We start from the raw sequence: 11,551 nt of genomic DNA on the forward strand, positions 1-11,551 counted from the left end.
CTGTCCTAACCCTTTACTTCCTCATTCCTCTTAAGGAACAAAAACGTATTGCTGACACTCAGTATCTATATGTGGCAATAATGTACAACGTTGTTTTGTTACATCATTTTTTAATTTGATTTTGCTGTCGCTGAGTGTGAATTATGGTTGTATGAAGCACTATTTTTCCTTTCATTGGCATCCATTGTTTTAACTTCTGACTTGATGAGTGTTATCTGGTCTGTTCCTGATTATTAGATTTTTTTGTGGCTAAGGCAGTATGTACTGAACAATTACTTCTTAGACACTTGTCCGAGTGACAAAGCGTTTTGATACCGCCATGCATTCCTCTTCTCTGCCAGTTTCCCAGTCACTCTTCACCTATTGCACTTGCATCTGTAACAGCCCGTGCAGCCCAGACCTCTACCCTGTCTTCCAATGAGCTCTCGTTTGACACAATTGAAGTCGCAAATGGTGGTGGTTTGGGGTCTGTGGAATGCACGCTACGTGGCCGCTGGCTTGAGTTGTCCTTGAAGTACCCGACTTTTAACAGTTCGTTGGGTCTCTGAAGTGCCAAATATTGCTCATTTTGATGCTGCAGATGTAGAACGATGTTCAAGAGCCATACGCCGAGCACGATGGTCTTCTCTGTCGATGGTTCCACGAGGCCATCCAGAACCTGGTGTTCTTGCGCCCGTGGAAAGATTAGGACTGATTTTCTGTTATTGAAATGTAGGAAATACAAATATTATAAAAGAAAGAAAATGTTCTGTACGAAAATAAAGAATAAAATTTGGTACAGTGATGAAGGTAGCAGTAGCTTTACAGAAGCACTGAAAGAAAAATAAAACGCGTTTTTCAAACAAATTAGTGTTAATAATATTGAATTTTTTGTTGCAATCAAGATTACAACTTGCTTTATTTTTTCTATTGATAGAATATTTTATAATGTTATTGAGTTGTTCCTAGGACGCGTAGTTGACACAAAGGGAATGTGCGTTTTCCAAGCAAAGAACTTTGCAAAAATTATACCAACGAAGAAACTGAAAAAAATTGTCGAAAATAAAACCAATGCTAGTATCCAGTTGAGAATAGCTGCCATAATAGTGCAGAAATAAACTACGCTGATTACTTTTTATTCAGTCACTTTAACATGCTTCTTAAAAACAGGTAGTAGCTACATATTACAACACGTCAATAATACGCACATTCATTCATAGAAAAACATTATTCTACACTGAGGTGACACAAGTCATGGGGCACCTCCTGATACGGTGTCGGACCTCCTTTGCCGGACTTAGTTAAGCAACTCGACGTGGCAAGGACTCAAAAAGTCGTTGGAAGTCTCTTGCAGAAATATTGAGCCATACAGCCTCTGTCACGTTCCATAACTGCGAAACTGTTGCAGATGCAGAATTTTGTGAATGAACTAACCTCTCGATTTGTCCCATACATGTTCGGCGGGGTTCATGTCGGGAGATCTGGATGGTCAAATCATTTTTTAGAACTGTCCAGAATGTTCTTAAAACCAGTTGCGAAAAATTGTGGCCCGGTGACATGGATCATTGTCATCCCTACAAACTCCATCGTTGTTTGAGAGCATGAAGTCCGCGGGTGGCTGCAAATGGTTTCCAAGTATCCGAACATAGCCATTTCCAGTCAGTGATCGGTACATTTCGACCAGAGGACCCTGTCAATTTTATGTGTACACAGCCCACACCAATATGGAGACACCACCACCTCGCACAGTGCCTTTTGAAACTTTTTGTCCATGGCACTGCCGTGTCTGCGGCACACGCGAACCCTACCATCAGCTCTTGCCAACTGAAATCTCGACTCACTTGACCAGGCCACAATTTGTCACTCGCCTAGGGTCCAATCGATATAGTCACGAGGCCAGGAGAGGCGCTGCAGGCGATGTGCTGTTAGCAAAGGCACTCATTGGTCGTTTGCCGCCATAACGCAATATACCAGATTTTGCCGCACTGGCCTAACGGATACGTTCGTCGTACGTCCCACACTGATTACTGTGGTTATTTCACTGAGTGTTGCTTGTCTGTTAGCGCTGACCATAACCACGGCGGAAACCTTTTAACATGGATCCTTAGAATTAAAATAACAACTCCGCCTATGAGCTTCCCTTTTATACCTTGTGTATGAGGTCCTACCGCCATCAGTATATGTGTATCGCTAGCCCATGACATGTGTCACCTCAGTAATTTTGAAATGAATTTTTTCCTATTTTGTCATTACGACAATATAAACAGTTGCAATGTATGTTGAAAATGTACGAAGTGCACGTCTATGCATTTTTGTGTTCGTGGAACCGTATTCAATCTGCAACATCGACTGTTTCAGTACTCCGATTTACGTTCTCTTTTAGTTGGTCCACCATTCAAGGGTTAACTGCGCACAGTTCTCCTTTTAGATATTCCCATAGTAAAATGTCACAACCAGACTGGTCCGGCGAATAAGGCGGCCGCAAATGTTTGCGTTTTGTGCGTTCTTTTGTGAAAGCGCGGCTAGTGGTAAGACACGAATTTCTGCCTTCAATCCTGCTTTAACTGAAAGAGTTCTCGAAAAAAACCCTATTCACAATGGTTTCGAAGAACATCGGGCCAACAAGTACACTACCAGAAATCCCGCACCAAACTTCTGTTGTAACAATGAAGAGAAAGTTGATGCAAAATGTCACGGTTTGCGGTGTTCCACTTGCGACTAGTCTCGCTAGTAACATGCTAAGGAAGATGAAAGCGTACTTAATCAGTCATCAAATGCGTCTTCGGGTCAAGATGGCGATCCACAACCTTTCTAAGCAACCATTCACTTTCTTAACCCTCTCTACCTGATCAGCAGGAAGTAGTGCCTGAACACATGAAACTAGGTAAGGTTCGAGAGGTAAGGTGTAATAACATTATGTACAGAATGAGAAATATGTTGCGAAAATCAATTGAGAGATTTTTTTCGGGCTAGAAGTAATTTTCTGTTATATGTTCGCAGCAACTTCCAGCGTTCAATCTGAAGGCTTTTAAGGTTATGCTTAACTGTGGAAAAATCGTTGCTGGACCATCATTTTGTTGTTTACTTCAACATTATTTTTTTCAAGATTATTAGTTTGTGAACTATTCAAGAAAAAAATTCCCTTGTCTTTTTAAATGAACGAGTACGTATGTAAACTTCTACTATCCATTCCACTTCATTCACAGAGTACGACATATTTTACCTGATTAACTTACAGAACGACGAAATAACACTCCCAAAAAGCAATATACAATAATTGAGACTGTGAAAATTAACCACTCCCGCTTTGTGACTCGAAGTTTGGACGAGCAGGTAACAGCTAACTCATGTGATGCTTACGAGACAAGGCCGCTTTATTCCTGGGCATACTGCATCAACTTTCTGTGGAATAATCTTACGTGCTATAGCAAAACTACGGTTTTATAGTTTTGTAACAGTACGCAATACGAGTAATAAATGGCAGGATTACAGGTAACATTGGTAGCACTCGTAGGGAAAGAAACATAAATGGCTGCGTTGTAGAAGACCTGGGAGTCGACGACTTCTGTTTATTTCTTTGTGTTTGTTTTGTTGTCGTTTGTTCTTCACATAATTAGAAACTCACATCATTCAGTTTTACTACATTTTATGTCTTACACCTTTAAAGAAAATAATTTGCTTTTTATGAATGATAAAAATTATTATATCATGGAACTGCTGCCCTCTTATGTAAGCAATGCAGTTACTTTTCATGCAAGTACATTTTAAATGCACAAACATAAGAAAATCTATATAACCGTTGTTGTTGCGTTGTATTCAATAGAATGTTCTTAATCATGATAAAAGACAAGAGTTCCCTATTATTACTGGCAAATGCAGAAGTTGTTTATGAATAATAGAAACATATTTTATGTAAGGTCGACAAAGTATTGAAGCATGTTCCATACACCTTGTTTTGCATCTTTTTTTATTTTTTTATTTATTTGCCGGCCGGAGTGGCCGTGCGGTTCTAGGCGGTACAGTCTGGAGCCGAGCGACCGCTCCGGTCGCAGGTTCGAATCCTGCTTCGGGCATGGATGTGTGTGCTGTCCTTAGGTTAGTTAGGTTTAATTAGTTCTAAGTTCTAGGCGACTGAAGACCTCAGAAGTTAAGTAGCATAGTGCTCAGAACCATTTTATTTATTTATTTATTTACTTCCTTTTGAGAAAATTGCATTTTCTAGCGCTTTGTGATAAATCTGTATTTTGTATTTTCAGAATAACATCGATGTGTTTCGTATTACAAATCAACTGTAAAATAAAAACAAAATTAAATATTGACAATTTCAGAATTCGATAAATACAGATTATTTTGAAATAGAAGACAAGAGGGTAATTATATAGAACAAAAGTATTCCTTAGGTTGCGCTTGATACACTGATCAGCCAGAACATTACGACCATCGACCTAATAGCCACTATGTCCACCTTTAGCACAGATAACAGCGGTGGCGCGTCCTGGCTTGGAAGCAATGAGGCCTTGGTAGTTTGCTGCAGGGAGTTGCCACCACATCTGAACACGCAAGTCAGTTAATTCCCCTAAATTCCGGGGAGGAAGCGAAGAGCTCCGACTTCACGTTCAACCATATCCCAGATGTGATCAAAAATGGTTCAAATAGCTCTGAGCACTATGGGACTTAACTTCTGAGGTCATCAGTCCCCTATAACTAACCTAAGGACATCACACACATCCATGCCCGAGGCAGGATTCGAACTTGCGACCGTAGCGGTCGCGCGGTTCCAGACTGTAGCGCCTAGAGCCACTTGGCCACCCCGGCGGTCCAGATGTGATCGATCGGGTTCAAATCTGGTTAGTTGGGGGACCAGCAGACCAACTGGAAGTCGCCACTGTTTTCCTCGAATCGTTCCAACACACCCCTGGCCTTGTGATAAGGCGGACTATCTTGTTAAAAATGCCGCTGCCGTCCGAAAACATGATCGTCTTGAAGGAGTGTACGTGGTCTGCAACCGTGGTCTGAAACTCCATGGTCATCATGGTGCCTTGCACAAGTTTCACTGGACCAATGGATGTTACCGTGAATGTTCCCTCGAGCGTAGTGGAGCCGCTGCCAGCTCGTCTCAGTACAAGTATCAAGAAGCTGTTTCCCTGGAAGACGACGGATTCTCGCCATCCCATCTGTATGATGAAGAAGATATCATTCACCAGACCACCCAACGCTCTGCCGCTACGCCATCGTCCAGTGCCGAAGGTCACGTCCGCATTTCAGTCATAGTTGCTGACGTTGTTGCGTTAAAAGTGCACACGCATGGGTCGTCGGCTGCAGAGACACATCGTTAGGGGTGTTCGATGGACCGTGTTTTCAGACACACTTGTATTCTGCCCAGAATTAAAGTCTGATATCAGTTCCGCCACAGTTCGCCGCCTTTCCTATTTTAGCTGTCTCTGCAGCCTACGAAGTCACATCAATAATGAGCGGTGACTGCCCAACCCAACGACGTCTGGACGTGGTTTCATCATGGTTTCTCTACGTATTGAAGACACTCACCACAGCAGTCCTCGTACACCCAACAAGTCGTGCAGTTTCCGAAATGTTGGTGCCGAGCCTCAGGACCCTCCGCCAAACTCAGATACCTCGAGCCACTTTCCCATTCTGCACACTGACAGCACACTTGCTGGTACCATACGCACCATGTCTGTGTCTGATTAACAATCATTCCTCGCCAGGTGACGCTACTGTTACCTGGAGAGGTCTGTATCAGTAGAAGGTCTGTGGTCAAAATGTTTTGGCTGATTAGTGTGTATCTTCACTCAGTTTCAAGACGGTTGACCGCGTTCGTTTTCTAGGGGAATCTAGTAAGACACTTATCGCATATGTGAAGGAGACAATCGATATTAGGTAATGCCCAATATTTATGCAACACCTGATGTAGAAGTAACGCCGGTATGATCTCAACTAATCATCGTCGGTAGAGAAACTACAGTAGCCTACTCTTACTTATAGACAGCATTCTGGACACCACACCGCACGAATCAATACCCTGGCACAACGTACAAAGGGAGACATTTATAGGCCACAGGCCTCAGGCTTCCAAAGGAAGCAGGCACACCATATTGCTTCGAAGGTTCCGTCCTGGAGTACGTTGTCGCTGGAGCACCGTACTGCTTCGAAAGACCTACTTCAGCGAAGCCTGCCCTGCGGCCGAGAACGGACAGGACTCTGTAGAGGAAGGAGTCACACCTTAGACGTCTTTTCTGGAGAATGGGGAGCCTAAACTGGAGGAGACGCGATCTGTCGTCCTCCAGAGAGGTCCAGCACCGCACATCTCGGGGCGGCGGCTCCACACTGCGGGCCGAGGGCGAATGAGGGCGACGGAGGTCGACATCTCGAGGTTGGTGGCTGGTGCGATCGAGCGGCTGGCGGAGCAGCGACGGCGCTCTCCACCAATAAAGACAGTGCAATGAAACTCTGCTGCAAGAAACGCTTGTTCAGTGAATGAATATTCATTATAAATTTACACATACATTATAGCAGATTTTCGATAGTCCCTTCCCTAGTAGCATGGATGGCACTGCTAGATCTTAAGAAACAATCCTGTGACTATAACACTTCATATGCAGAGCATCCACAATCGAAATGTTCCATATTGAAGAAGAAGGACCGCCGTGACTGTTTAAAATCTTTATTCAAAGACACGAGTGATTTTGAAAACAATAGTTTCGTCATCACGTGTTTATCTGCATACATATACATAATACAACTAATTAGAAATTTGGCAATGACACGTACTGGAAAATAAAAGTGAATAGATTTGCGTTCACTTACAGTCAAACCATAAAACGATTTGTTTAAAAGCCACAGAAATCAACTTCCAACATTCTCATCAAGGTATTTAAAATTTCTAATTCGCAAATGTGCTAATGTCCATAGATAATAAAATGAGAGCTACGGCCGTACAGACGCCTAAAAAAGAAAGCGCCAGAACGGGGTACAAAATCAACAATTTATAAGGTTATTCTGCAATATAACCTCGTTTGAAACTGTCAGAATAATGTCACATGTATATAGCCTCGGGAGGAAGCCTTGCCGTTGCCAGTATTAAAGTTACCGTAAGCGGCAGAGTGGCTCACACTGACCACTTTTTATTTATGGGCGGTCGCACATTTGCGAGTTAGAAGTTTTAACAACCTTGACGAGAATGTTGGGGGATGTGCTTTTTCCAGTTTTTAAAGATAATGCCTTTATGGACTGACTGTAAGTAGGCACAAAATTAATCGTTTTTATTTTCCCTTGTCTGCCATGAACAAAATTCTAATAAGTTGTTCTATATATTTGTATACAGGTAAACACCTGATGATGCAAATATTGTTGGCGAAATCCGTCGTTTCCTTGAAGAAAGATTTTAAACAGTCGCAGCGCTGCTTCTCATTCAACAATCCTGTGACTATTTCATGAGTATTACACGATCGTATGCGACCCTTTCTGAGTTGTGTTAACAGGAGCAGATCGAGAAAGTTCAAAGAAGAAGTTAGTGCTTCACCACAGGTACTTTCAGTCAGTGGAAGTAGTTTACAAAAAGCCTCAAAAATGCATTAACAATACTGCTTTGGGGTCCGCTTGAAAAAAAAAACTCTTTGCTTTGTTATCCCCAAACAAACTTTCGTGACAGTTCACCATAATCGTTGGATTCTTTATCTATAAACACCCACAAACAGCGTTCTCACATTATTAGCTAGTCTATTGAATTCTAAAATGCAGAGGTGCTCTGCTAACAGAGAAGGAAGGTGGAGACATTGCGGAGTAACGTACCGTCTAAAATGCGATCACTAGTAGTTTAGTCAACCAAGAGAAATTGGGGGAAAAATCCTGTAGTCGTAAATTTTTTTATAGTGGTAGAAGGGAGTGTCATGGACAATATACTGAAACTCCCCACCGGTGGAGTGTGAGCGAGCGTAAAAGTGGAGGGGTGGGGGGAGAAGGGTCATTTAGCGGTAATTTTTTTAAGTTACTCTAGAATAACTTGAAATTCTTTTTCCAGCCCTAAATTAAGCTACATCATATTTCTTACAAAAAAAAAATGACGTATGTATTTTTTCTCTGGGACTAAAGATTCCTACATTACGTGGGACACAAAAATTACTGATTATTAAAAATAGTGTTTTATTGGTGTAAAATTACTGTTTACTGTTAAATGACGGGGGTTAAGAACAAATGTTAAAAGGGTGTACCACATCCAGTTGCAGTGGAGCATTATTAAGGGATAAATTGTATTCTGAGGTTGTAGAAGTGTAGGGGGACGGGGGTGGAAGGTAGAAGCACGAGGAAATGTATGTCGCCGGATATGATCACGCAGTTGCCTCCTCAAACTGAAGAGCGAGAAGGTGCTCGGCATTCTGTCTACCCGACTGCATCATAAGAAGTCACTACAGGCTGTTTCGCAAAGTTACACCGACCTTCTGCTGCCCGCCTTATATATCACTGGCGACGCAGTGACCAGACAGGCCTGGGGGTTTTAACTTTCCACAATGTGCATTAAACTACGTAGCATACAGATACGGATTACTGATAATACTAACACAACATACACATGTCTACAGAAACTACGTAAATTTCTGCATAATGTTCTATACCGCCAGACGGGAAACTGGTTCATAGCCATACCAAATGGAAGCTCAGCATTCTTTCGGGAAAGGCAACTGCGAACGATGCCCGCTTTTCATTTCGAAAACCGACTATACCTCCGCAGGATATTCTGTCTAGTTCTCTTATGCAAGTAGACAAAATGACTTCGTGTTTATACAGAGGAGTTACTTATTTGTGAGATTAACTGAGCTTTAATGTACAATATATTCCTATAAACAGTGGGCGAGAATTGCGTAAATTGTAAGTGTAATGTGGTCAGTAATCTCACTCGCTGAGAGACATGGACAAGAAAGGCTAGGGATGTGTAGTCTCTCTGCAAAATCCAAAGCGAGCTAGGATCGAAGTTGCTTTTCCCGAAAGAGTGCTGTAGGTGCAGTGCCGGATGAGTAAGAATCGATTTCCGCTCTGGCAGAGGAGAACAGTGTGCCAAATTTTATATATTTTCTGTTCACACGCTTATCTTGTGTTTGTGTATTAGCAACTCATGCCTGTATTCTATGTACTGTCAAAACGTTTTGTGTAAATAATCACCCCCTCCCGCCTCACTCCTTCTGGGTCATGTCTGCACACTGCGCCCCCAGTGATTCGTGAGGCACACTGTACAGCATCGCTGTTTGTGGAACACCCTGTAGTTGCTTCTTGTGACGTAGTTGGGTAGATAGAGTGCGGAATCACCCGCCCACTGTTCAATTAGTAGACTCATGAAGTAGGGAACTGCATGACCACACCCTGGCGACGTATGTTTTCTTGTGCTTCTACTCTCCATTCCTGTTCCCTCCAACCTTTTACAACCCCAGAGCACAATTTATCCTTCAATATAGTTCTACGGCACCTGGACGTGGCACACACTTCTAATATATGTTCCTAAGCCCCTTCATTCAACAGTAAACTGCACTTATTTACCATTAAAACGCCATTTTAATGATCTGCAGTTATTTTATCCCCTGCAACGGGAAAACTACGAGTCCTAAAGAAATAATGGTCGACATTTTTGTAGGAAATTTAATGTAATTTAATTTTGTAGTGGGAAAGACGTTCGGTAGAAGCTAAGGTTTCGAGTTATTCGGAAAACATAAACATAAAAAAAGCTCACACCCCACAAGTAGCAATTTTTAGCATGCTGTTCATGACACTCATTTCTACCGCTATACAAAAATTTGGAACTACACGAAATTTTGCTGCTACTCGACATTTTTGGGCTTCCTTGACAGAGCTATAGTGATTCAGTATAAGTTCGAGAGGGGCCAAGATGTCGCAGGAAATTAGGCGTATAAAGAGTCATCATATCATTTGCCATAACTGAAGTAGGAAAGCCATAAAGGCGTAAATCTGGACTGCCGGAATGGGAACTGAACCCTGTTTCTTCTGAAGGCTCTTTAAACGCTGGGTTGCGCTTATTACTGTCTTACGTATGACTTAATGAACGAATGGCATTATCAAAAACAATATTGTGTTTTCTGGTCCTCTGAGAGGAAACTACGTTTTAATGACATCGTGGCAAACCAAGTAATTGAAAATTACGAGATAAAGAAAACAAAGTACTTTTCCTAGATAACATGATAGTGCTCTAAATCTTGCCTCAGCTGAAACTTTTTATCTGAACACTTTTTCAGCGCAGTAGTGAGGGAAAAATCTAACTTGTGGTGAATATTTTTTTCTTTGAAAAGGGAAGCAGCATATATTGGGATTCTATATTATAGATTTTCGAACAAAACTCTTACTTAATGATCTATCTAGGCACGATTTACGACCAACTTCACAGCTTCCATCAGCCAGTACCTCTCTCGTACCACTTTAACTGGAATGGATACACATTCCAAAGAAATATACGAAACACTGAATGAGAGGTTTAGACAACTGTACATACTCCCCCACAGAGTAATAGTTTCGTTCTTCGACTGCATAAACTATTAATCCGGCTGCGGCATAGACAGCGTGACGTGTTTTTGTTGTGGATCACACTGTACAAAACGATATTATGGTGTTCTATAGTTCAGAGAGCAGAATACATAGTTGATTTTCTAGTACGTGCCAAATTTTGAGACTGCCAAGTAGAAACTGGTTGCAGCTAGGTTTTTGTGAACAGATTTTCTCTACACTTTCAAAGATGTCTGTATATCTAACACCTACGAACTATGCGGGTGTGGCTAGCGAGGGAGTCAGTAGTAGCGAACAAACAAATTTCCAACACATTTCGGAAAGACCTTAGAGAATATACCAACACTAACCAAGATATGTTCATATCCAGTATCTCCATTGGCTCAACGAATATTTTACCGACAGAAACAAACTTCGACTTTGTTTGCATGAGAAACTGTGTGCTCCAGAACCGTTTTAATGAGATCAAAGGTAGGAGGAAGGGAACTACGGATTGTAATTTTTAATCTGGTTAATGCAGATCGATTTCAGCTACTGTGTAGCTCTCATCACTGCAGTTATATCCAAGTCATTCAATTTACGATGAGTTATCATGAATTGGATACAATTGCACTGAAGATTCTTACACAGCAGCTGAAATCGATCTGTATTAAACAGATTAAAAATTTACCACTGAAGCTCCCCTTCGTCCTAACTTAGGTGGATAACGTTCAACAGAAACTACAGAAATTAATGTAGCATCAGGTGTGTCCTAAGGAAGCGTAAGTCACTTTGTATAAATATACAGAGATAATATTTAAGAGCCATAAGAGATGGGACGAACACATGAAATCAGTGCAAGGGAAGGCGAATGGAGGTCTTAGATTGTTTAAAAGATTTCTCGGAAAGTGCTGTGCATCTGTAAAGGAAGAGTCTTACAAGATGCTGTAATCGTTATGATCTTCAATCCGAAGATTGGTTTGATACAGATCTCGACGCCATTCACTTCTGTGCAAACCGCTCCATTTCCGCAGAGTACAAGTCGCTAGCGCGGCTAATTCTAGAATGGTGGGAC

Source organism: Schistocerca piceifrons, chromosome 5 (genome assembly GCF_021461385.2).
Source record: "Schistocerca piceifrons isolate TAMUIC-IGC-003096 chromosome 5, iqSchPice1.1, whole genome shotgun sequence".
NCBI lineage: Eukaryota > Metazoa > Arthropoda > Insecta > Orthoptera > Acrididae > Schistocerca > Schistocerca piceifrons.